Here is a 27,190-nt window from a genome sequence, read left to right on the forward strand (position 1 = left end):
TTTCAGTCTTTTCTGTTGTGAAGGTCTTGACAGCTTAGAGAGTACTGGTCAGACATCTTGTGGAATGTCTTAGAAATGAGGTTTGTCTTGTGCTTTTCTTATGGCTAAACTGGGATTGTGGGCTTTTGGAAGGGAGACCACACACGTAAAATGTTGTTTTCATCAAATCATATCAGAGGAACATGATATTAACATGACTTATGGTTGATGTTAACCTTGATCACCTGGCAGGGCTAGTGTTTGTTCGTTTCTCTATAGTAAAGTCACTATTTCTCCACCCAGTTCCATGTGGTCCTCTTTGGAAGGAATCTGATATGTGTAGCCACCCTTAAGGAGAGGAGAGTTATGCTCCACCTCCTTATTGGGGGAATCTGCACATGTATTATTTGGAATTTTAAGCACTGGAGATTTGTCTGTTTTCCCCACTTACCTACCTATGTATTTAATCATTTGTTAATATCAGTGCAGTGGATTGAATGGTGACCCCCAAAGATATGTCCACATCCTTACCCTTGCAACCTGAGTGTGACTTCATTTGGAAAAAGGGTGTTTGTGAATGTAATTAAATAAGGATTTTGAGATGAGAGCATCTCAGGTTAGCAGGGTGAGCCCTAGATGCAATGACCAGTGTTCTTAGAAGAGAAAGAACTGAAGACACAGACACAGAGGAGAAGGCATTGTGAAGACGGAGGCAGAGGTTAGAGCAACGCAGACACAAGTCCGGGACCATCTGGAGTCACCAGAAATGGAAAGAGGCAAAGAAGAGATTTTCCCATAGATCTTCATATGGAGCATGATTTCAGAATTCTAGCCTTTAAAACTGTGAGATAAGAAATTCCCATTGTTGTAAGGCACCCAATTTGTGGCCATTTGATATAGCAGCCACTGGGAACTAATACAATCAGGATGGCCTATGGCTATTAATTTATTTTTTATATATGGGTTTGTTATATATAATCCAATGCTATGTTATTTTTATGTATCAGCTTATACAGCTAATGCAGTACTATGTCATTTATTTTATTGCTCAAATTGTTCTAGCTCTGGCCATTGGGAGCCCTTTCAGTTGGTAGTGGTAGTTTCCGTCAGGCACTCCTGCCTCCCGTCCTGGGTGTGTTGCCTGTCCTCTGAGTACCACCTCTGTGGACCACGGCCTGACTCTGCTTGGTAGAGCCTCTGAGTCAGTTGTGCCTGGAGCCAGGCCATCTCCAAATCTTAAAACCAGAAAGTGACCTTTAATGCTTTATTGCTTTTTAATCTTTCTGGCACCCATCAGTGCACTCAGGAGTTGAAGTGCTGCTTTCTAGAAGGCTTGCCAGCAGTGGAAAGAATGTGCAAGAATGCTGGCACTGTGCAGGTTTTCCTACACCCCAAAATTTTTTATGTGCTTTTGTAATATACTTTCATAGCATTAATGAGAGGAGGCAGAAGAAACAACTTGCTTTCAGATGGTTTCCAAGTTGATATGTCTGCACGAGAAGGCAAAGGTTACAACAAGTTTCCTGTTGGCGAATTCAAAGTGTCAGCTGCTTTAGGTCAGGCATGCATACGAGCTAATCGGGGTATCTTTAGCTAGCTTATGGTGGTAGTTGCTCTCCACATGTGATATGAAGAAACAAAAACTCTTCTTAATTTTAGACTTACTCTCTTCATAAACTGGAGGGCCCTTGGCATCTGGCTTGTATCTGTCTTATCGAATTATTATCTATTTCTCCTACACTACAGGCCAATTTGTTCTGAGAAGTGCAAGTGATGCAAGGCATGGAGATAGAGGTGAGAGAGAATGTGAAAGGCCCACTTGTTCCCCCAAACCTGTACCTGCTTCAGAATGTCTTGTGTTGGTAAATGCCCCTGGTTTGTTACCCTGAAGCTGGGTGGTCATCTGGGCCACTTTCCTTCCCTCTTGCTCTCCTATTTCTACTCCTCCTTCGTGCTCCCGCATCTCCGCACACCCAGCACAGCCTCCTTTTTACTTGGTTAAGTCTCCCGGATCGCTTCTTATAGCTGTCACCTGAATTCAGACCCTTATTGCTTTATTTCTGGAATATTGCAAGACTTTTAATGTAGTGACCCACTTTTAGACTCTCTGCTCTGTTGCCCTACGTGCACTAATGCATGATTGTATTTCCTAGATTCCATCTTGTATCTTGTTACGTCTCAGCTCATTATCCTTCAATGCATCCTTAACACCTGAACAAGAAAGTCCACACTCTCTATTGTTACTTTTATGTTCTCCCACATTCCAAGCTTTGCATGCCTGTCCAGCTGGAATTCCCACAACTCAAAAATGGCATGAAGTGTTCACACTCACTGAACTGATATTGGCCCTGGGAAGATGCATATTTCTGCCCATTGTAATTTTCTCACATTTTTCCCTCTGTCTCAAATGTCTTGTCTTCTTTCCACCAAGTAATCCATAATCTAGATGCCCTGCCCTAAACATGAGCTCCTCTTTTAAGGGCCTGTATGTTGTCCCGGCTTTAAGTGATAGCTCCCTTCTTTAATTTGTGGTGTTCTCACAGGCCATTGCAATATTTTCCAAACTGAGCTCTGCAGAAGCATGCTGTAGCAGTGGTTCTCGAACTCTGGCACGCACCGGAGTCACCCGGCTGGCTTGTTGAATAGGTATGGCTGAGCCCCCTGCCAGAATTTCTGATTCAGTAGGTCTGTGGTGGGGAAGAAAACCTGCCTCTCTTCCAAATCCAGGCACTTTGGATGCTGCTGGCCTGCGAACCACAGGTAGAGAACCACTGTCCTCTGGTTTTAAAGTTTATGTGTCATCAGAATCCCCTGAGGTACTAGGTAAAAGGATAGATTGCAGGGCACCCACCTTTGTGGTCTGATGGGGTGGCTCTGGTCTGGTTCAGATTTTTTTTAAAGCAAGCCCAGGGTACTTTGATTCAGTTGGTCCTCATGTCTGCCTGAAAAATCTTGTTCTGGAAAATGCAGGACTTCTCTCTTCCAAGAACAGTGGCAATCCTGTTTGGCTCTTCCCGCTTCCCATCCTGTGGTCCTTATCTTCATGCGTTTGGCCTATTGTTCCAGTTAGAGCTAGTCTCTCAGAAAGAGTTTCTTTTAGTCTCAGGCTCTAGCACAGTTATTCCCAAGGAGTAGAAGCTCAGGTCAAATATTTTGTATTTCACAGTTAGAAAAAATAACTCCTGTTAATTATTAATTCCTGTGACTTTGATGTAAATAAAAGAGTCGAACTGTAAGTGGGGGTGGGTGGCAGGGCCCGGCTGGGCTTTGTGAAAAGGACTCAGGCCATTTTGAATTCCTCGGGTGTGCCTCCGCTTTCCCGGATGCAAGCGCATGAAGGCCAGGCCTCATTTCCCTCTACTGCTCGAGGTGAGGATTGAATAGCCATAAACCTGTGGTTAAGGTGCATTCTGATTTCTAAGTTAAACTAAGCCACTTTGTCCTGTATTTTCAGGTAGTTTCTTTGAATGATAAACTTTAAAAGGCGAATCCAAATGTCATTTTCATTTCAGTTTCAAGAATAAAAAAGATTGAGGGCACAGAATAAGTGAGGAAGATGATTTTTTACTTCTGTCTTGACTGATTGCTTAATATTTCAGCAAGGAGCAATGTGAATGGGATAACGGGGAGTGTGGAGAGGGGCAGGCAGATTGTTGGAGGTACTGTATATATTTAATGCCCAGTGACTCTGCCTGCATGGTACTGGGGGCTGGTGGTATTAAGTTCTCTCATTATTGCAGTGATCAGACTAGATGTTCTCATGGCTTGAAGGCCAAGTGAGCAGAAGAGATTGGGAAGCGATCACTTTCACAAGAAAATCAGAACTAAAAAAGTTGTTTGTTTAACTTAAAACAGCATTTGCCTAAACTTATTTGACCACTATTAACATCTCCCCGGACAGTGTTCTGCAGAACACCTAGTAGAAAATGTTTGTGTAAATATATATATCAACAACTGAATTCCTGGGATATAGTAATAGACATGTGCCAGAACTCTCAACCCCTTATTTTAATTACTTTAAAGGAATTGTAGAAATGTGAACATTCCCTGTTATAAAGGATGTGACTCTAGTACATTCTGGCACTCCTCAGGGCTAGTAAATGTTTTAAAGTTCAAAACCACAGTAACTTCAGAAATTCAATTAAGTAAATATTTATTAATTTGACCCAGAAAATAGTTGTTTTTTTCCTAAGGACTGGATTTTATTTTAGATGATTCCAAATTTTAGGATGGACCAGAAGCTTGGAGTGCACACAGAGGTCCAGACACATGAAATGAGCTGTTGGGAAAAACCTGCATGTTCAACAATAGGAAAAGTTGAAAAAAGAAAGAAGATAGTGCATCTATATAAGGGAATATAACACGAGTATTAATAAGAAGGAGAACGACGGGTGGGGTGACCTGGAAGAGTGTCCCTTACACATTGTCAAGTAACAAGGAAGCAAGTTATGAAGTAATGTGCATAGTATTGTTCTCGGTTTTGCAAATAAATAAGTAATCAAGTAAATAGATAAATCCCTCCAAACAAAAAGCAAAACTACATGTGAATAAACATGTCTTGATATATTTGAGTATCAAAAAAAGCATGAAAGAATACTTCCAAATGTTGGAACCAGTTGGGAATGAGTTTGGTTTTTCCTTCAATATCTCTGTGCTGTTTGCTTGGGGGGCACTGACTCTACCCTCCTTTTGTAGATAAATGGAAAACTCTATAAGGTATAGCTTTTAAAAAGCACTCAAAAGACAGAGGCCTCAAAGTGTTCCAAAATGCTTTGTTAGAAAAACTACTAAGCTTTTCCCTCCTCTTTAATTGAACCGGGTTTGCCTGTCAGTTGTGAAGCAAACAAGAACTTAGCAAGTTTGGAGCACATTGGGTTTGTCCTCAAGTCCTGAATGTTCTCCCCTGAGATGTTGCTGAAATGATTAACTTGCATTATGAAGTAGGTGAACTTCAGGCTAAGGCACAGTTCACTGAATGGCCACCTTAATTATACCTAAAAAATTGCTTGAAGTGTTCTGAATATTGAGATTGGAAATGTCCAGTGAGAAGATCCCTATTACATCTGTTTCATCATCCAACAAATCTACTGATGAGTGTTACCGAAAAGCAGTGCCCGAGACATTGTCCTTATGCTCTAGGGGTGTAACATGGAGATGCAGAGAAAAGTGTAAGTACACAGAAAAATTAAAGAATGTTATGAGACAAAATATAATCTGTCTGTGGAGTACCCACTTTTAGTGCACTGAAACCTTCAGAGAATGGAGAAATGAGTGAAGGCTGCCAAGTTTTCATAAATACTATGATGAAATATATACAAAATTACATCTGCAGAATATATACATCTGCAAAAAATATACATCTGCAGAATAATTCAAGGAAAATAATTCATTCAAAAAATCAGAATATAAGGGAATTGGAGTTCCTTTTGAAATTGTGTTAGTGGACATCTGCTATTTGACTTTCTCCTTGAAGTCTTCTTATTCATCTTAATTGTGATTCTGAACGTGGCTGAGCCTTTGGTGCCATTTAAATTTCTGTTTCTTCCAAGGACTCGGAAGGGGGCCACTTTTGTATATCTACAAAGGAGATTGCTGCTCCAAATACTCCTTAAGGAAGTGGAATGATTTTCCCTGGCAATGTTTGCATCTTCGGGGGAACTCTCAGAGACACTTCAAGAGCTCAGTAGGCTTGCTTCTTTCCTGGGCAGCCTTCCAGCCAGAGTAAGTATTCAGAAACACTTTGTGTCAGCTGTTTGTACATTAGTGGTTTCCCTGCTGGGGCTGCCTATGTCTAAATTGCTTCCTGAATGTTGGGGATACCTAGAGCACTGTTATTATTAAGGACGGGTACTCATATAGTCTCCATTTGCAAAGTGCTTTATGATGATATTTACTTATTATTTATTAGATGTTAATGCCTCATTACAGGACACCTTAGCCCAACCTTAGGAGGGTTGTGTGGATATGTCCGGCTTGTGGCACGGCTGCTCAGCCCCTTCCCACTACTGGGCTGAATGAAAGTGGTCTCATCCTGTGTTAGTTCACCAGCCCAGAATGCCACCAGACCCTTACATATCTGCGGCCTCATGATGGGAGGCTGGAGAGAGAAGCAGGAAAAACTTGACTTGATCCTAGGCTGTACCGAGCCCTTTGGCACCAGGTTCCAACTTCTGCATGAAGATTGGGCACTTACTACTTTTCTCAGCAGGCACCACCTTCTTCTCTTGGGTCTGACAAATGTTTGTGGTTACAGTCAGTAAGAAAGAATTCTCCTATCAAAGGCATATGGATAGTTTGAAGAGTATTTTTTAATAGTATAGAAGAGGTACTTACCATATCGCAATGTACATGGGGTCAACAAATGTGTGTCTTTTTAAAATGGGGCCATTTTTTCTTCCCCAAACAAAAACCATTCCTTCGGCCTGTCTTGTTATCTCTCAGCATTAGGTGTCAGCACTTTACAACCCAGCTGGGCAATTGAGTAAACAGAACATTCCTGTCTAAAGAAGTTTAGAAAAGAGGTCTGAGTTTCTTTTCAATTATGAAACAGAAACAATTAGAAACTCAATGGCTCTCAATTTTGATGCGCCCCAGGACTGAGGGTCCCTTATGTGAGGGGCTTGAGTGAGTCAGGGGCTTTGTGGCCCAAGGCAAAAGTCAGTGAGTTGACCTCACATAACGGTGTTGATTAGCCTTCCATAGCTGGACTGGCCAGGAGCTGACCAGAGACTCTTGCTGCTGTGAACATCTGTAATTGTCTCCGTGTTAGTTGCGGATGCTCCAGTCCTGATCTCTTCCCTGTTGCTGTGGACTGAAAGCCGAAATTCATGCTTTTCATTGTTGGGGTGAACACAGACATTTAGGCTTTTCCTGCTTTCCCTGGGACCTACTCTCTCACCGTCTGTCCTCCACTGTCTTCCTCAACTACCCAAACGGTCATGTTCGGTGTGACCGGAGAGCCTAATTCCCAGAGCTGTGGAAGGGATGAGAGGAGCTGATGCTGACCTCAACTTCCATAGTCATCCTTAGAATATTAGCTTAGAGATACTGGGGACTTTCATACTAGACTCCTGAAGCCTATAAAAGGTAGTACCTTAACGTCTCCAAATGCCTCCTTCCCAAGATGTCCCAAGGCAAAAGTCAGTGAGTTGACCTAACATAATGGTGTTGTTATTTCTCTATATGATGTGGAGCAGTTAGTGTAGGGAGTCCCTAGAATTACATGTCATTATGCATTGTAATTTGTTTTCTTTCTTGTGTAATGGTGATGCTTGTGTTCATTTATTATCCCTTGAGGGAGGGAAGGCACATGCAGAAAGGATGTTGGTCTTGCATCTGAAAACCACCCCTAGTTTGGGGAAAGCTTAAGATCAGTGGAAGGAGGACCCCAATTCCCACTATGGAAGTCTGTTTCCAGATACTCTTCTCTCAGGAAGCCTAGTCTTCCCTTGCACTCTGGCTCTGATACAGTGGTGCAAAGAAGGAGAGGGCATTCTAGAATTTGTCTTAGAGGCATGGCTGTGTCTTCCAGGACCTAGTGGCAGTGATGCCAAGGCAGGCAGCATTCCCTGTCCAGGGCCAGCCATGGTGCTGGTGTAATGGGGCCACATGGGGCCCTGTGCAGATTCTTCCATTGTCATGATTCTGGCTGTGTTTCTTGTCTCCCTATTTTGCTCCCTTTCTGTGCTTGATTGGCTAGCTTTTACCTTAATCCTGGGACCTACCCCACATCTTTCAGATAAATTGCCTTTTGCCTTCAAGTAATCAGAGTTAGTTTTCATTACATAGAGACAAGAACCCTGCAAGTTCCCTTTTTTGGGGGGTCCAGGGCATAGACTACAAAGGCTAGTAGAAGTTGGTGCGTGTGGTACTTTTTTAACAGTAAGAGAAAGTTTTCTTTGAACTCAGGAGTGAGACTCTGGGTCAGTTAATGTATATTCTGTGTTAAATCTCCAAAGTACAGAGACTTTTAGCCACTGTGTTTCTATTATTTTAATACCTTATGCTCTATGTAGTGAACTGCCTAATCCATACAAATGCTGATGATGCAGACTTCCTTCAAATTCTCATTGTGATTGGCTCTGCTAATGCCTTTTGTAGATAAGCCTCTGCAAGTGCCTGGGAATTCATGCTGTGATGAGAAAAATTCTATAAATATCCTTGGCTTTAGTAGGAAAAATAATAACTTCTAGTGGAGGTTTGTCCAAAGAATATCTTCACCATTACTTAGGAGATGTGTTTGTTGGTTTGTCTTATTCCCAAATGTTCACCCAGATTCAACAGTTAAAAGCTATCGGTGTTGCTTCCCTAGGAATTTGCTGTTGGCTTCATGCATATTTACAAATGGGTTGTATTTACTTGTCATTTTGGGAAACTGTTTTCACAGTGCTCACTTCACATGATAGATTCTCCCCTAGTGAATGGATATTATTTTGGTCTGTGTTACATCACATCTCTGCAGTGGTCTTTAGGGACAGGCAGTGCATGTATTGTATTTCATGTGTGTGTGTAGAATTCCTTATATATTGCACAGTGATGTGCATGCTTATTTAAATCAATATAACTGTATTAAAACATATCAAAATATCCAGAATTAAATTATGAATTAACACTCAATTGCAATATGAAATGAAAAAAGTAAAAATAAAACATTTAGTCAACTACAGTCTATAATAGCATTTTGCTGGGTACTGCGTCTCTTGGCGGTGAACAGAAGCTGATAGGCATTCCACCTGTGAGGGATTATCTATTTAATTGAGGGTATTTGCGGTTTCACTGAGGAGCTTATACTCTACTGCTAATTATCGATTGTTAGTCGACCTGCAAGTATGAGCTCCCTGTCGGCTTACACGTTCCCAACGTATCTTGGGAAGGAGGCATTAGGAGACGGTAAGGTACTACCTTTTATAGGTTTCAGGAGTCTAGTATGAAAGTCCCCAGTATCTCTAAGCTAATATTCTAAGGATGACTTCTAATCTATTTTCATAATGACTCTAAATGGGACAACAGTACAGTTTTGAAAAGCTGAGACCTAAAAGAGAATAAAAATAGAGGAAATCGGAGCTGTTTAGTCTGGTTAGAATAAAGTAGAGATTATCTGGCTCAATCCCTTTGGTTTACCAGTAGTGCAAAGACGGTCAATTTTTAGATCATTTGTACGTGAGAAATGGCTAAAGCAAGTCCCTTCCATCTCCGCTTCTGTGAGAAATGGCTAAAGCAAGTCCCTTCCATCTCCGCTCCTCACCCCATTTCATTCTTCTGGGATGCTCAGAAAGACCCCCTGGGAGTGTTTTTATTTTGCATAGAAGGTGGAGATGCCAATGCTAATTTGAGGATGTTTGCCTTGGATTTAGGGAGTGAACTGGAACAGAGATCGCCTCTTTCTGCAGATGCAGCCTCCTCGTTCGTGGCCTTTTTAATGATTGATTGTAGAGCCATGCTGACAAAGTCCCTGTGAAAGGACAGAAGAAATATTCCAGGTTTTGTGCTGCTCGTCATCCTCTGTGGCACCTCCTCTACCTGGTCACCTAGGTGTGAAAGTGGCCATGGACCACATGTAAACAAATGAGCCTGGCCCCGTTCTGATGAAACTATTTTAAGGAAACTGAAGCTTAAATTTCATATGATTTTCACACATCATAAGATGTTTTTCTTTTGGTTCTTCTCAACCATTAAAAAAAAAATCTTGGCTTGCAAGTTGTACAAAACAGGAGGCAGTCTGGATGTCACTAGCGGCCCATAATCTGCCTATCCCTGTTGTAGGGAATTGTTATGGAATGTTCCTTATTTGTATCCTGATGAATCTAGTTAAAATTGGTGCTCAAAGAAAATCAACATAAGGGAGACATAATCGTCTCAATGCTCATTAAGATCCTGGAATTTTAGGAATCACTTTCTTCACGTCCTTACATTTAGAGATGATCAGATGGTGGCCCAGAAAATAAAAAAACTGCTCAGCGTGGCCTGTCATTTGTCTGCCTCTTTATGTCAATTGTCAACCTCTCCCTTCTATCCTCATTCTGTTATCCTAGGTTTCTGGTATCCAAACCTGTGCCGCATGTTTATTTCTTCATTCAAAGAGATTGTTTTCTTAGAAGGCACATATTTCTCTTTTTCAGTACAGAAAAAGAAAGCCAATTGGAATTTGTCGGGAAAAAAAAAAGTCACAGGAAAGCCACAGTCCAGATAAGAAGCAAACTAAAATGTGGCTTGATTTTGAACAGCTGATGAAATTCAGGGAAAGGGCCATTCTCTGTTAGGTGGCTGAACAGTTAAAACGTGGACCCGAACCACGCTGATGGACAGTGACTGTAATGGGGTATGTGGGGGGGACTTGATGAGGGGGGGAGTCTGGTAAACATAATGTTGCTCATGTAAGTGTAGATTAATGATATAAAAAAAAAAGTGGACCCATGAAGAAGAAAATGTCATTTTGGTGTAGCACCTTTTCCATACTGAATAATACTTACACAATGATAATAAAGCAAATGTTGATTATTGCCTTCCAGAAAACAAAGTGATTATTTTCCTTTGTCCTCATATTTGAGTCTCCTTGGGTGATGTCTGCTAGCACTCGAGGAAGGCAGTTGCCTGTTTGTCTGGTGGCCCCTAAATCATCAAGGAAGCTTCCCAGCGGAGAATTTTGGATGAAGCCCCATATAAAGAGGTGAGGTAGTTGTTGGAGGGCTTCAAACTTCTGAGTCACTGCTGTGTCATCATTTATAGGTTGCTGTCTCTATTATAAGGCAAATGTAAAGGTGTGTGAATTTAGGTATAGAACATAAGATCAAAATCAGGGATATGTTTGCCAATAGCTTTATGCAGGGTGGATCAAAGTAAAAGACAGAAGCTGAGAGACTGAAAAGAAAAATGAGATTAAGATTTTTGTCATGGCCTCAGATTTTAGCCATGCATCAAAGGTGTTTGATCTGTTGGCTTGTTTTAAGAACATGCTTAAGTGGGTTGTTGCATATTTTATTTCCCAGGTTGAGGATTTTGAAAGCTGAAAAAGACATTTTGAGAAAATGTATCTTTTTCTTTATCCCTTCTGAGATAAAAAAGAAATTCAAGGGTAAATTTAAATCTGTGAGATGAAGAGTTTATCCTTTCCTAGGACTCTTGCCTGTCTCCCTTTTAGTTGAGATGCCAGGATAATAAGTCTCAACTACTTCCATATTCCAAAGTGAGAAACTGGGCCTCCTAATTGGGACTTCTAAATCCTGTGTTATGACCCTTAGGTGGCCCCTATCCTAGGTTATGAAAGGGGCCCTGGAGTCCAGGAGAAAAACCAGGAGTTTGGAGCGAGGATTTGTTAGGGAAAAGGTGGGCTTTGAGTTTCACCTTTCATCCAGGGTTCATATTTTCTGGCCTGTGCTCTCACCTTCCAACATTAATGGGGTTCTTCTTAAATTCCTCTTTAAAGAGAGGGCTTTATGGGGCTTGTTTGCAAAGCTTGAGAGGGAACCCTATAGTTTTGAGCATATGCCCACAAAAAAGCTCCCACAGGTGTGAGGCTGGCTGCACTGCCTCTGGCAGCTGGGGACTTGGCTCTGTGTGGAGGTGGGTCACACGGTCCTGCCACCTGGGGCCCAGGTGAAGGCCACGTAGGAGAGCACCAGTGTGGAACTGTTTGAGATCCTCCTGGAAGAACCAAGGAGACATCAGCAGAGAGGGGTTGAAGATATGCCACTAGATGCCAGGGCTGGAGGAGGAATCCTAAACTCTCAGCAAGAAGATTCATTTCCCCTCCTCAAGGCAACTTCAGATGCTGTCCAAAGACCCCCCAGAGCATCCCACATCAGAATGGGCTTTTTTCAGCCAGAACTCAAGCTTGAGGACATGGGTGCCAGTCAAGTGGTTTCTTCCCTGTCTCCTTCCCTCTCCTGTCCTTTGCACCCATCATGGAGGAGTTAGAAGCCACGGCCAGGAAGGTGAGGGCAGGGGCCCTTTCTCCCTTCACCTTAAATGAACTCCAGGATCTGAACTCTCTCCCAACTGCATCACACCCAAAGCTGTCATAGCATGACCTGGTGAGAAAACAATGTTTAGGAAAAAAGTGATTCCATAATGAAAATACTTAAAATAAGTAATAAAAACTATGAACATGAACAGGACTTTCTATTTTATTTTTCTTTAACTTTGCCTCACCAAAGTGTAAAAATTTTCTGGGTGACAAGGGAAGTTGAGGTAGCAGGATGGCTTCCGGTGAGGACATCTTGATGAGAACAGTCTAAACATGAATATTTTAGAAATAGAGTGAAAAAAAGCATAGAAGACTAAGGACAGGGTTGTGGCTATTGAGAAAAGAAAGAACAAATTCTTCCCCGGGGATGAGAAGAGACAAATGAGAAAGTGGGAGGTGAGGTAAACCTACCCATGGTTAATCTTTGGTTTTTCAGATTCAGCATTTAACTTTTAAAAGGGGGAAAAAAATGCAATGTGTGTATTCTTCCCCGGGGATGAGAAGAGACAAATGAGAAAGTGGGAGGTGAGGTAAACCTACCCATGGTTAATCTTTGGTTTTTCAGATTCAGCATTTAACTTTTAAAAGGGGGAAAAAAATGCAATGTGTTGAAATGAGGAAAAGAAAGCACTAAAGCAGGTGATGCAGGGTGATCAAAATAGTGTGGCCTATACACTTTTAGCTGCTGTACAAAATTTTTGTATAAAAAATGGAATGTCTATAATGTGAGCTCAGACCACTTTTTATTATGAATAATCCAGTCTCACAGAATATGCAAAATTTAGTTTGTCATTAAAATTTAGCATACAGTTTCAATGGATTTCTTTGCTATACCTTTTTTTGGACTCTTCAGAAGGAATAATACTAAGCAGTGAAGTTTTATCATGTGATTTTTCCTGAAAACAATTTTTTCCTTTCAGGCCCTGTCTCCTTCAGTTTGCAGGATCAGGCTGCATCCCCCAAGCCCCTGTAATATGGGCTGGCAAACATCTTCTGCGAGGCAGGTAATAAATGCTTTAGGCTTTGTGGGCTGGTAGGTCTGTCACAACTGTTCAGCTCTCCTCTGTAGTGTAAAAGCAGCCACAGACATGGCATAAATGAGGGAGTGTTGCTGGGCGCCAGTTAACACTTTATGGGTGCTAAAACTTACATTTCACAAAATTTCCAGGTGCATTCTTCTTCTGATTTTTTTCTTTCAACCGTTGGAAAATGTAAAAGCCATTCTTAGCTTGCTGGTTGTGCAAAAACAGGGAGGAGGCTAGATCTGGCCCAGGGGCTCTGACTTGGAAACAGGAAGGGGAGAAAATGTAGGTGTGTTTTCATCCTGGAACTACTTTAAAAATTATTTTCTGTCCCTGAAGTATCAAGGGGGAGTTTTTTTTTTTTTTACATTGCTATGATAGGAATAAATGGTTAATACATCCATAGCACTTTCTATGTGCTTGGTGGTTTTTGAAACACTTTGCCTCTATTTACTCACTTAATTCTCCCAATAAGGCAAAGAGGTGAGTTCTGTTATTATCAGGCCCATTTTACAGATAAGGAAACTGAGGCACAGAAAGTTTAAATAATTTGCCCAAATTCTCAGTATTAGTGAAAACAGTTAGGCCAAAATGGCAACTCAAGCCGATCTCATCTCAGCAAGGGTGCACTGAACTACTATGTTAGTCTCTCACTTATTTTAGTCACTAGCCGGGAAGCCTGCCACGTGTTTTTCTGCTTTGAGTATTCTATGCAAGGTCCAGGCAATTTAGCACAATGTTTTCATTTACAACCTGTGTTCACGGTGGTCTCTGAAGTCAGAGGGATAGGAAAATGCTAAGCAACCTTTATTTCAAGTCAATGCATGTTTGTAAACAATTCTAGAATAGCATAGTTTTAGCAGGCAAATGAATCATCATAGGAAGGCTTCCAAAAAACAAAAATGAAAACAAAGAAGGAAAGCTTTATTTGATTGATTAATTAATTACTAAGGCAGATAGGACAGGCTTCATGGCTTTCTATGTGGATTATTTGAATTGATAATAGTACGTGCTGTTGAAGCAGCATCTCCTGGAGACTTGGTGGGTCTGGGTGTCCTTGGGGAACCCAACAGGCCCCCAACCAGCTGAATGTTTTACTTTCAGTCTAACTTAAGAGTCGTTAAGTAATCAAAACAAGAACTGGAGACCATAAGGAGAAAATTGGTTGTCAAAGACCCCAGGTTTGTGACAGTTTTCTTAAATACATGGTGGGTTGTAATCTGTCTCTGAAACAAGCTGTCTTGTATGTGTGTGAGTGTTTGGTGGGGAAGGCCAAAGGCCGTCATTCATTTATGTGGGGAGGACAAGGTGGGCCCTATAAAAGCCTATTGGTTCTGCTGAATCCTAGCTGTACCATTTTTTTTTTTGAGAGGGCATCTCTCATATTTATTGATCAAATGGTTGTTAACAACAATAAAATTCTGTATAGGGGAGTCAATGCTTGATGCACAATCATTAATCCATCTCAAGCCTAATTCTCATCAGTGTCCAATCTTCTGAAGCATAACGAACAAGTTCTTACATGGTGAACGAATTCTTACATAGTGAATAAGTTCTTACATGGTGAACAGTACAAGGGCATTCATCACAGAAACTTTCGGTTTTGATCACGCATTATGAACTATAAACAATCAGGTCAAATATGAATATTCGTTTGATTTTTATACTTGATTTATATGTGGATCCCACATTTCTCCCTTTATTATTATTATTATTTTTATTTTTAATAAAATGCTGAAGTGGTAGGTAGATGCAAGATAAAGGTAGAAAACATAGTTTGGTGTTGTAAGAGAGCAAATGTAGATGATCAGGTGTGTGCCTGTAGACTATGTGTTAATCCAAGCTAGACAAGGGCCTTAAAACATCCACGGATGCAGATTTCTCTCAAAACAGGGGGGTGAGGTTCTAAGCCTCACCTCTGTTGTTCCCCAATTTCTCACCTGATGGCCCCCCTGCGACTGTGCCTGTCTTAGGTTGTTTCTCCCTTGAGGAATCTTACCCGTCTCTGGCTAACCAGTCATCTTCCAGGGCCATACAGGGAAATGTAAAGTTGGTAAGTGAGAGAGAAGCCATATTGTTTGAAAAGGTTAGCTTGTTATTTCTTTGCAGATTTATGCCCTGTGGCTTCTATGCCCAGCATTTGTCTTGAGGTATCTTTACCACTTGGAGGAATTATGATACTCAGTAAATTCGATATGAGGCACGAATTCTATTTAAGGGTTGTAATTAGGAAGGAAGAAGAAAAGCTATAGAGGTAGCAGACGGAAGAAAACATGGGAGGATTGATTATTTCTTTGACATATCTTCTTGTAGAGTAACTTAAGCATGTATAGGTTTTAAACTACTAATTAAATTGCGCACACACATTACCCTAATAGGAATACAGTTACATAACCAAAGCAGATCTATAATTACCAGCCATCTCCAGTGAGCTAGCCATACCATTTTTGAGTTGATTAACATTTGGCAAATTTCTTTTCCTCTCTAGCATCCACTGATTTCTCTGAAAAATGGGGATGATAATATTACCAAACTCACTGACTTATTGCATCAGCAAATGCAGATGACAGTTGTTATTAATTTATTCTTTTGACAAGAGCTGGAAGGAAACTAATACTATTGCAGGTGGTTTTAGAGATCTGTAAAAATACAGTTGGTGTCACTTCGGAAATGTCTTAGGGGACAGGGTTTACAAAAATATTTGTTGTACATGTCTTTTAATGAGAGGCAATTCCTAGTTTTAATCTAAACTTTTTACTTTTTAAAAGAAAACTCAACTGTTCAAGTTAAAAATGTTTGGTGGCCTCTTGGGGAGAATCATGTTATATGACAAAAATCGCAACACTTTCAGTAGCTCTTAGCCAGGGTTAATGTTCAAGAATAAATTGATGTTTTATGCTTCTGTTTGTGTCTTTTAAAACTGCCAGCATTATTCTTCCCAAGGTTAACCTTTATGTTGACTAGCCCACTGTGTCACCATCCAAAATTAAATTGCTGGCTTTAAAAAAAATTATTTTTAACAGGATAGAATTTGCCTTCCTGTGGTTTCAAAATGAATTGGGTATATGTGGGATTTGGGCCATGTATTAATTAAAGTGCAGCTCTTTGAGGGCAAGGTGATTTCTGGGTGATTTCTGTTACATGTAAATATACGTGGAGAAGAAAGAGAAATGAGTTACACCCCTGTATGTCTCAGCTCAGACTGCCATAACAGAATACCATAGATCGGATGGTTTAAACAAAAGACATTTATTTGTTACAGTTCTGGAGGCTTCAAAGTGTAACATCAAGCTGCTGGCTGATTTCCTCTCTTGGAGGCTTGTAGATAGCTGCCTTCTCATTGTGTCCTCACATGGCATAGAGAGGTGGGGGACAGGGATGGAAAAACAGAGGCAGGGAGAGAGGGGGGCAGACAGAAAGCTCTCTGGTCTTTTCTTATAACAGCAGGAATTCGATTTTTGGGAGCTCTACCCTCATGACCTAATTACTTACCGAAGACCCCACCTCCCAATACCATCACTTTGCGGATTAGAGCTCAGCATATGAATTTTCGGAGGTTATAATTTGTCTTTAGCACTGTGCAGGCAGCTTCTCTGCAGCAGATCCTTAAGTGGGGTTGTTCCTGCTTGCTTGGGAGACAAAGCAAACAACTCAGTACTCTAAAGCCAGCAGCTACAAATTGAACTGGTGTAGAGAAACCAAATACAGTTTCATCCATGGCCTTTGTGGTGGAAGTAGGACTCCCCTGGTACCAGGATGAATCTGGATAGGGAATAGTGCATGAATACTGGTAAAATCTCATAATTTGAGGGAGATGGAAGTAGTTTTGTTACATTCCACTTTTATTCCAATGGAACCTGTTAAACAATGCAGAGGCGGTGTTATTTCCTTGATTTAGTTTATCAAAATAAAGCAGACATTGTATGTCTCCTTTTGCTATTTCTCTCTGTATTAAAATAGCACCTTCTTTTTCATCTCCCTTCCTCTGCACCATATTGAGGTACTTTCCTTGTGGATATTCTATCCCTGACCCCTAGTCCTGGCAATTTCTTTACCCTCATTCCTTTCCAACCTTCTTTATTCCTCTGAGACCCTAATAAAACAATACCGTAACAGTAGGAAGCCCTAATTTGTAACCATAGCAATGTTTTCATTAAGCAGATTGGCTGCTATGTGGACAGGGAGTTGTGAACACATCTGTTCTACACGATTTTTCATTTAATAGGATTTTCTGAAACCACATCAGTAAAATGCTATTATGATGAGCCATCCCCAAAGACATGGATACAGTTTTGCTAAACAGAACTCTAAATTCAAATGCTGTATAATCATGGGATTCTACTTGTATTTATTTGCTACCCTCAATATACAAAGGTAAACTCTGAGCCAGTGTTATTTAGATGAGGATTTCGTGTTTTGTCCTCGTCTAGTTACGGGGCTGGGCTCCATGGAATTGCTCGCTTTCGCCTGGTTTCTCTGAATTTCTTGGCACACAAATGGCAAGGCTGTTGGCCCTGTTTACGAAAACAATTTGTGGTAGAACAAGCTTATTTATGCCAAATTAACTGTTTACTGGTTTTACAGAAATTGTTAACCTCATTTAACAAAATCATGATTGTGTTTATAAGAGCCAAGAGCATGATTTCATCATTGTCAGCTTGATTAGAGGGGTAGCTTTACCCCTTGAATAATATTCCTTATTCTTTTGCAAGGTCTTGTAAAGCGCATCTTGGAGCACAGACCGAATGTGGCCATCTCTTCGAGTCTAAATTTCAGATGAGTGAGACCCAAAAGGGACTTGCACTGTTTTATGTCTGCCTGTAACTAAGGTTTCCTGTGAGGAGAAACTTGGCTCCAGATGGGCAGTGGCTGGTCTTTGGGATGGATTTAATCCATGGTTATTAATTGTGGGCAATTTTGTCCCTCTCCTTCCTTGCAACCAAGGGATGTTTGGCAATGTCTAGTGACATTTTTGTTTGCTAGACCTCAGTGTGGGGCTGGGGTGTATCCAGTGAGCAGAGGCCAGGGATGCTGCTCAACACCCCAAAGCACAGAGGACAGTCCCCCACAACAAGAATGACCTGACCCCAAATGCCAATAGGGCTAAGGATGAGAAAACTTGGTTTCCGTAAGGAGTATGTTTGAACCTTAGCAGTTAAAAGGCTGAAAAATTGTGTAGTCCATACTGTGGACTATAACACAGCTACTAAAAGTGGGTTAGACTATGTGTCTTAATTTGTAGAGCTGTTCATGATGTATGAAGTGAATAAAAGCAAGTTACCAAGTGATAATAATAACAATAATTATAGCCAATTGAGAAGTTATTCTTGGTTGGGCATCATGCTAAATGCTTTACTTTAATTTAATCATCCCAGTTAATTCTTCCAACAATATGGGATAAGCAGTATTATTAATCCTGCCTTATAAGTGAGGACACTGAGGCACGGAGAAGGTAGATGAAGTTGCTTAAAATCACACAGATGGTAAGGCCTCCAGTTCCTGTACCTCATCACCTCTTACATATGCCTGGAAACAACCAGATAATACTAAATAAAGATTTTATAAAAAGCTATAGTCTCTCCTCTACCTCTCTCTAACCAAGGGTTCCATGCCCCAGAGAAAAGCCTTATAATCATTTTTTTATTTCTGTTTCCTAACTCCACAACTCAAAATAATTACTTGATTTAAAACAAAAATTCATTTCAGTTTATTGATTTATTTATTCCCATGCTGATACGATTTTGCTGATTCACATATTGTGATCCCCTCCTTCTCCTCTTCATTGTTTTTCTGTGTTTATTATTACTTGACCTCCACTGATCATCCCTGTAGCTTTAAATAATTATGTAGTACCTCATTTTTCTCCCCATAAATTTTATCACCATTCCCCTCTCTATTTCTATATCTTAATACCCCTGACTTCCCCCAACTTGTTTCCTCCCCTTCTTTTACCATTGCCAGGGTCTTTAACATTAATGTGCTTTTGCAAACATCATTGAATGTCCTGCTGTTGTCTGGACGTGGATGTGGGAAGAACACTGCTGCCTGGAGTGTCAGGGCTGTGGGCAGGTGCTATTCCTGAACCACGCAGGGGCTAGAGCACATTCCTTTCTCTCTGGGCCCATGTCTCCTGCCTTGAGCAGGGGTGGGTGACCACAGTATGGGTGCCACGGGGTGCTGTTCTGAGTATAGACTATTCAAGAATCCCTTGTTTTCAGCCCACTTCTCACTCCTGTTCACTCTGCATCTAGGTCGTGGTCTCTTGGGCTCCTAAGATGCTATCTCTAGCTACTTCGGTGGGCTTAGTGCTTTTAAAACTCTATTGGAATATGTATTTTATTTCCTTTTACTAATATTGTATTTGTTCACCTTTGAATTATTTTAATGGACCACAGATATTTATGGGACAGCCTAGATCACAGGTTCCCAGAGGGGATTCTGGATATCTTTTTTCCCTTTGGTTTGTGAGCCCAGTATGGTCCCTTTCAGCATTTTGGAGAGTTCCTCCGGGTCCCTTTGAACTCTGAAGAAGCCTCCCTGGAGAGCTGAGGACCACACTGCTAAGACTGCTGCCCTTGGCAACCGTTACATTGAAAGCCAGAGCGCTCCCTTAAGCTAGCAGCAAGTCGCTTCAGAGCATTCCCAGGTGAAGGAGATTTGCCTCGGTATAGGAAATCTGTGCCGTGGAAGCTTTGGGGTCCACCGTGCATCAGTTCTGACCTTGGGCCAGTCTCCTCTTAACCTATGTCATGCACTGCAAAGTGGGAGGAAGTCATTCTTTCATAAATTTGACTCTCAGATTAGACAGGGGGTCTGAACCACTTCCGCAGGGAGTTGACAGCTGCACGGGGAGGGGATTTAACCTGCCAGGGAGATAATTTTGTTCCTGCTCCTCCACCCCTACTTCTGAATAAGCCCCTATATGGACTTGTAGATGTTCTGTCACAGTTCTCCAGATATCAGTAGACACTGAATAAACTTGATTGGATGAATCTAATTCCTATTCAGAAAGATTTCAAAATGTTTCCTGACATAGAGGAACTCTTTCCTCCTCAACAATGATTCTTTCCAAGTGGATCTGTAGGATCAAGTGGTGGTTCACTTATTAGTTTATTTATCTAGACAACATATAGAAAACTGTCATAAACAAAGTCACAAACACACAAACAAAACAAAGAAACAAGCACAGAAAAAGAGAGGCTTGAAAAGAGACGCATGTGATGTGCTGTGAGCATGCAGTGCTGCACGTGCTGTGAAGGAAGCCTCTCAGTCCTGGGAGCGGCAGAGAAGGGCCAGCCGCCGTCCTGGGGGAGCTGGGAACCACCCAGAAAGACTGGCATATATGTAAGGGTCAGGTCTTCATTTGAAACCTCAGCTAAGGAGAGTTTATTACAAATCGCACGCTGACCCTGCTCTCAGTGATTGTTTGAAATGCCCACCTGAACAGTCTTCCATGCGTGGAACTCAACTCTCCAGAGTCACATTCATGCACCAATGCGCCTCACTTCCCTTCCACATATCCTCTCTGCTGAAGCTGCTGAAGCTGCAAACCCTCCCAGGTGTTTGGAACACACTCTTCAGTGACTAAAGATCCACTAGAGACAGGAAGAGGGAAAAGAAACACCAGAGTCTCCGACCTTTTAATTACAGGTTTTAGTCTGCCATGTCCCAAAGCAATAACTTCCTGACCTGGCTTTATATCAAAACATACTTGTGACATTAAAAAAAAAAAAACAGAATGCACCTGAGACCCAGAACTACTGAACTAGAATCTCCAGTCAGTGGGGCCCAGGAATCTGCATATTTTACAAACTCGCCCAGATGATGCTGAAGTACGCCACTTGTGGAGGTGTATGGTGGTCACATGCTTAATATAGATGAATCCTTGCTAGCAATCTGTTTATAAGCCTTCCAATATCTGGATACAGTTTAGGGAGTTCTGAATTTTATTTACTCTAAGTATCAGAACTGGCTACATAATTTGCAAGGTCCACTACAAAATGAATGTGTGGGGTCCCTTCTTTAAAAAAAAATCATTAAAAATTCAAGATGGAGACAGAAGAAAATGAAAGCAAGTACGGTACCTGGTGTGACTTTTTAGGTTGCAGGCCCATGAAACCAGCCCTGCATAGCATTTATTAGTCGGCAGTGATTACAGGAGAGACCTGAAGGCTGGGATTAGCATTTCCAAAGTTTAGTAATAGGTAATCTGGAAGGTGAAGACTGTGTATCCATGGGCCATTTTTCAGAAGACAGCTCCCTGCACGAGAAAGGAAAGTATCTGTCCAAAGCAGACTGCCATGTAGAGCTGGGTGGGTCTGCTCTGCATAGCTCTGGAGGGCATCAGTCTGTGTGAGTGACGGCACCCCCTGTGTATGCAGCGCCTGGCCTGCGCAACCATACGTGGCAACCTTGAGTAAAGATAAATGCTGATCAGAACTGTGGGACATGGCTGGGGGAAAAAGCATGCACATTTTTGGTCAAGGTTTAGATTTACTGATTATTTAAATAACAAGTCATTATTTACTGACCTCTGTGCTAGGTAATTAACTAAGAGTCATTGAAAATGATTATTTCCCCTTCAAACTTGCTATCTTGAAGTCTGACCAATAATCTAACAGGAACTGGAAATTATGGGAACAGAGAGACTGAGATGAAGATAAGAGCTCCAATTTTTTTTTTTTTAGTAATTTTGTTGAAATTTAAAGAAGGTTCAGCACTGCTCCACAAAATGAATGTGTGGGGTCCCTTCTTTTAAAAAAAATCATTAAAAATTTCTTTTCCTGCTAATGATTCCAATTAACATTCACATGATACTTTCAAGATATTTTTCTTTTACACCATCTAGTTTAATTGTATCTGTGTTCAGCTTTGCTATGATCTCTTTTGGGTAGATGAACAAATGGTTTAGTGAGGTTAGAAGCTAAGCAAAGTCCGGCAGGGCTCTGAGCAAGCAGTAGGAGACCTGGGAAAGGACCTGAGCCCTTCCAACACCAGATCCCACCTCTTTCCCTTTTAGAGATCTTAGACTTCTCCTCAGCAGGGGCAGTTTTCCCATCCACTGAAAAATATCAGATCCATCATAGGGAACTGGACAGGACTTTGGGAGAAAATCTCTTGCCATGAACAGAATTCAGTTAGATCCTATCTAGAATGGTGGATCTCAATTCTTGCCAACTAATTTATCCTAATATGTAAACCTCTGACATTATCCTCTCAGACTATATATACAAAAATGTAGTTCACTAAATGCCTTAGCTTGGGTTGCTATCACAAAGTATCATAGACTGGGGAGCTTACACACCAGACATTTGTTTCTTGCAATTCTAGAGGCTGGAAGTGCAAGATCCAGGTGCTGGCAGATGTGGTGTCTGGCGAGAACTGTTCCCTGGTTTGCAGACCTCAGTGAGCTCACATGCCCTGTCCTCTGCATGCATGAGAAGAGAGATTTCTCCTTCTTCCTCTACTGATAGGGCACTAAGAAGGTCTCACCTCATGACCTCATATAAACCTAATTACTTCCCAAAGGCCCCACCTTTGTAAAATACTATCACACTGGGGGTCAGGGCTTTGATGTAAGAATTTTGGATGGGGGTGGGAGGAAGAAGAACATATTCATTCAGCCCATAACGGTTCACAAAAAAGAAGTGTCTCTGATTCCAAATTGCCTTATCAACATGATTTTTGCCTGTATTTACAGAATGCTACCTCTATACCAGATGTTTTTTTCAAATACTCGCCATGACAACTTTAGGAAGTCACCATAATTACCCCCATTTTATGGTTAAGGACACTGAGACACACAGATTAAGTGGCTTGCCCCAAGTTATACAGCTAGTAAGGGGCTGAACCACAGTTGGTACTCAGGTACCTGAACTTTAAAAGCATATATATTAATATGACTTCTAGAATCATAGTCAATAGAGACAGTCTTTTAGCAGGTCAGATTTTATCTTTAAAGGGCAGAAAGTGGTGATTCTCAGTGTTGGCTTCTCATTAGAAAAAAAAATCGTCTTGATAACTTTTAAAACTTACGTTTGCTTGAGCCTCCCCCCAGACTAAATCAGAATCTCTGGTGTCTTAACCCTTATGTTTTACAATGTGAAATTTAAATAATTGGAATAGCTATTGGATTACAGGATGTATGTACACCTTCCATCTCATTCCCTTTCAGCATACCTTGGCTGGCCACACAATCATACGTAGCAGAATATAAAAATAATCTGAAGGTACATGTACTTCATTTCCTGGATCCCTCTAAGCTAGTTCATCTCTAGCCTGCATCTGTATACAGATCACCTGGAAATTTCATTTAAATTCAGATTCTAATTAAGGAGATCTGGGCTGGGACCTGGGATTCCACATTTTGTAGAAGTTTCCAGTGCTGTTGAAATCCAGAGCAAACTTCTTACTAGTTTTTGCTTTTCCATTCCTACTTCTTGCTTTCTGTTTCATCAACCCTCTGTTTTGCTAGAGAGTTTGCTCTTTTCTTTAACTTCCATTCTCTAGTTTGTTTTAGTAATGAATGTGTTTAGACTTGCTATCCCCACAATATTTTCATAGCACATAAATTTTAGGTTAACCATCTTAGACCATCTTAGACACTATTTAGATCCCAACATGCCTGCCTTCTATAAAATCTCTCCAATAGTGAGGAAGGATGGCCCAGCTAGAGCAAATGGGAGTACATACTTATTCCTGGGGGTCATCAGATTTTTGTATCTTTATCTACATCAATGTTATTGACCTGGGCAACTTTAAAAAAAATATGTAATGCCCAGAAAACACCACTAGAGATTTTGAAACAACTGGTCGCACATGGGGGCTTAGGCATTGGTATTTTGAAAAAACTATCCCAGGAAATTTTATTGTGTATTCAGGGTTAACAATCACTGATCTATGCAAAGGCTAAAAAGCTACTGAATGTTTTCTCTTATTGACAATGTGTCAGTCAGCTACTGCTGTGTAACAACTGACCCCAAAAATCCCACAACATTAAACATTGTCTACTTATGCATTCTGATGCTGAGGGGACAGACTTTGATGATTTGAACATGGTCGACTTGGCTTGGTTTCAGGCCATGTGTTTAATTTATCTTGGGTTCATGGGACTCTCATTCTTTGGCTACCAGCAGGCTACCCAGGGCATATTCTTTGCATGACAACAACAAAATTGCAAGGAAATTTAGTTCAGAGACATGTGATGTCTCTTAAGCCTATGATCAGTACTGTCACACTTTCACTTTTACCCATGTTCTAACGACCAGAGTAAGTCATATGGCCAAACCCAACATCAATGGGCTCTGCAATCCGATCATACTTTTAAGGTACGTTCCTTGACCATGATTCTTGCTGGGGATATTTTGAGCAGAGTTACAACTGAAAATTACTATTTCATGTTACAACTCCCTCCCAGACTTGACAAGACTCCAGGAAGATAATTATTGTTTGCTCCATCTAGTAAAACTTGTAATTTAAAAATAATCTCCCAAATCACCATCTTTCTACAGCCATGTATTCACCTCCCACTTTTAAATTTTTTTTATTAAACATTTATGTTAACTCTCTCTTGGCTGTTGTGTAAAGCCATATTGGATCCTAAAGCAAAAGGAAATAGCAGTAACACTAATCCTGTGTTTCTGTAACCCTATGATATTTTGTTTATCATGAACTTTCTGTGTCAATTTTTATTTTTTAAATCTTGCATTTAACTGTTACTTATTTTGACTCCTGAGATTTTGGCTTCCCCTTGGTTCCGGTTCTGCTCTTCATAAATGTATGTCAGGGTATATAGTGGCCTCCAGGGATCTGATCTTGTTCAGTTTTCCAGAGGATGCCCCTGGATGTACCCAAAACCTTTCTTTCTATCCCAGCTCTTTTTCTAACCAGATTTTCTAAAATAAAGCTCTGAGGACTTTTCATATGACAGGTAAATATGTCCATGTGATGTGGCCTCCATTTCTGTGTTGAGGTTAACAGGGCATCCTCCTTCATTCACTGCAAGCCTGACACCTCCAGATCTTCTGGTGTCTGAACTCAGGAATCTGGAGAACTCAGAAGTCATCTGAAAGACTTTTCCATATATCCCTCCACAGGGCACAAGGGCATAGGGTAGATACAAATTAAGCACAGTAGCAACCTGGATATCTAATTATTCCCAGAGGCAAATATGTAAATCAAGCATGCTGATAACTCTGGGTTACATACTTATACCATTTATTATTAATTTTATGAAATGTATGTAGAGAAAGACTTGATCATTTTAGTAGCCCTTAGAAAGGTGACTCTTGGATAACTATAGTCATGTGATAGAGTGACACACATGAATTTTGGAGTTAGAAGACAACAGTTTGCATCTTGGATCTATTAGACACCAGATGTGTGACTTGGAGAACATTTCTTAACTTTTCTCAATCTCAATTTAGTTAGGATAATGGCCTTTCTCTTTGAGGGAGAGGAATATGTCCTAGCTCATGGCATATAATGGGACTTAAGAAATGATAGTTATGAGGTTCCTGAGTTTTTTTTAGATTAAAAATTTTTTTTTATTTTGGTATCATTAATATACAATCACATGAGCAACATTTTGGTTACTAGATTCCCTCCATTATCAAGTCCCCACCACATACCGTATTACAGTCACTGTCCATCAGTGTAGTAAGATGCAATAAAGTCACTACTTATCTTCTCTGTGATATACTGCCTTCCCCATGCCACACCCCCTACGTTATGTGTGCTAATCATAGTGCCCTTTATTCCCCTTCTCCCTCCCTTCCCACCCATTCTCCACAGTCCCTTTCCCTTTGGCAGCTGCTAGTCTATTCTTGGGTTCTGTAAGTCTGCTGCTGTTTTGTTCCTTCAGTTTTTGCTTTGTTCTTAGGCTCCACAGATTAGGGAAATCATTTGGTACTTGTCTTTCTCTGTCTGGCTTATTTCACTGTGCATAATACCTTCTAGCTCCATCCATGTTGTTGAAAATGGTAGAACTTGTTTTCTTCTTATGGCTGAATAATACTCCATTGTGTATATGTACCACATCTTCTTTATCCATTCATCTACTGATGGACACTTAGGTTGCTTCCATTTCTTGCCTATTGTAAACAGTGCTGTGAAAAACATAGGGGTGCTTATGTCTTTTTCAAACTGGGCTCCTACATTGTTAGGGTAAATTCCTAGAAGTGGAATTCCTGGGTCAAATGGTATTTGTATTTTCAGTTTTTTGAGGAACCTCCATACTGCTTTCTACAATGGTTGAACTAATTTACATTTCCACCAGCAGTGTAGGAGGGTTCCCCTTTCTCCACATCTTCGCCAACATTTGTTGTTTGTCTTTTGGATGGTGGCCATCCTAACTGGTGTGAGGTGATATCTCATTGTGGTTTTAATTTGCATTTCTCTGATGATTAGTGATATGGAGCATCTTTTCATGTGCCTGTTGGCCATCTGGATTTCTTCTTCGGAGAACTGTCTGTTCAGCTCCTCTGCCCATTTTGTAATTGGATTATTTGCTTTTTGTTTGTTGAGGTGCATGAGCTCTTTGTATATTTTGGATGTCAACCCTTATTGGATCTGTCATTTATGAGTATATTCTCCCATACTGTAGGATGTCTTTTTGTTCTATTGATGGTGTCCTTTGCTGTACAGAAGCTTTTTAGTTTGATATAGTCCCACTTGTTAATTTTTACTTTTGTTTCTCCTGCCCATGGAGATGTGTTCATGAAGAAGTTGTTCATGTTTATATTCAAGAGATTTTTGCCTATGTTTTCTTCTAAGAGTTTTATGGTTTCATGACTTACATTCAGGTCTTTGATCCATTTTGAGTTTACTTTTGTGTATGGAGTTAGACAGTGATCCAGTTTCATTCCCTTACATGTAACTGTCCAGTTTTGCCAATACCAGCTATTGAAGAGGTTTTCATTTCCCCATTGTATATCCATGGCTCCTTTATCATATATTAATTGACCATATGTGCTTGGGTTAATATCTGGACTCTCTATTCTGTTCCACGGGTCTATGGGTCTGTTCTTGTGCCAGTACCAAATTCTCTTGATTACTGTGGCTTTGCAGTAGAGCTTGAAGTTGGGAAGTGAGATCCCCCCTGCTTTATTCTTCCTTTTCAGAATTGATTTGGCTTTTGGGGGTCTTTGGTGTTTCCATATGAATTTTTGAATATTTGTTCCAGTTTGTTGGAGAATGCTGTTGGTATTTTGATAGGAATTGAATTGAA

At 40.8% G+C, this 27,190-nt stretch overlaps 1 long non-coding RNA gene across 1 annotated transcript in view; it reads left to right on the forward strand.

Moving 5' to 3' along the window:
• Positions 1-27,190, forward strand: part of LOC108392374 (uncharacterized) — a 105,597-nt gene that overhangs the window by 72,056 nt on the left and 6,351 nt on the right. The window contains exons 11-14 of the long non-coding RNA XR_012129160.1: positions 5,529-5,700; positions 10,098-10,297; positions 10,488-10,645; positions 12,862-12,945. This is a non-coding gene — a long non-coding RNA (uncharacterized lncRNA). The remainder of the gene's footprint in view (positions 1-5,528; positions 5,701-10,097; positions 10,298-10,487; positions 10,646-12,861; positions 12,946-27,190) is intronic.

The sequence above is a fragment of the Manis javanica genome, chromosome 3 (assembly GCF_040802235.1).
Source record: "Manis javanica isolate MJ-LG chromosome 3, MJ_LKY, whole genome shotgun sequence".
Lineage (NCBI taxonomy): Eukaryota > Metazoa > Chordata > Mammalia > Pholidota > Manidae > Manis > Manis javanica.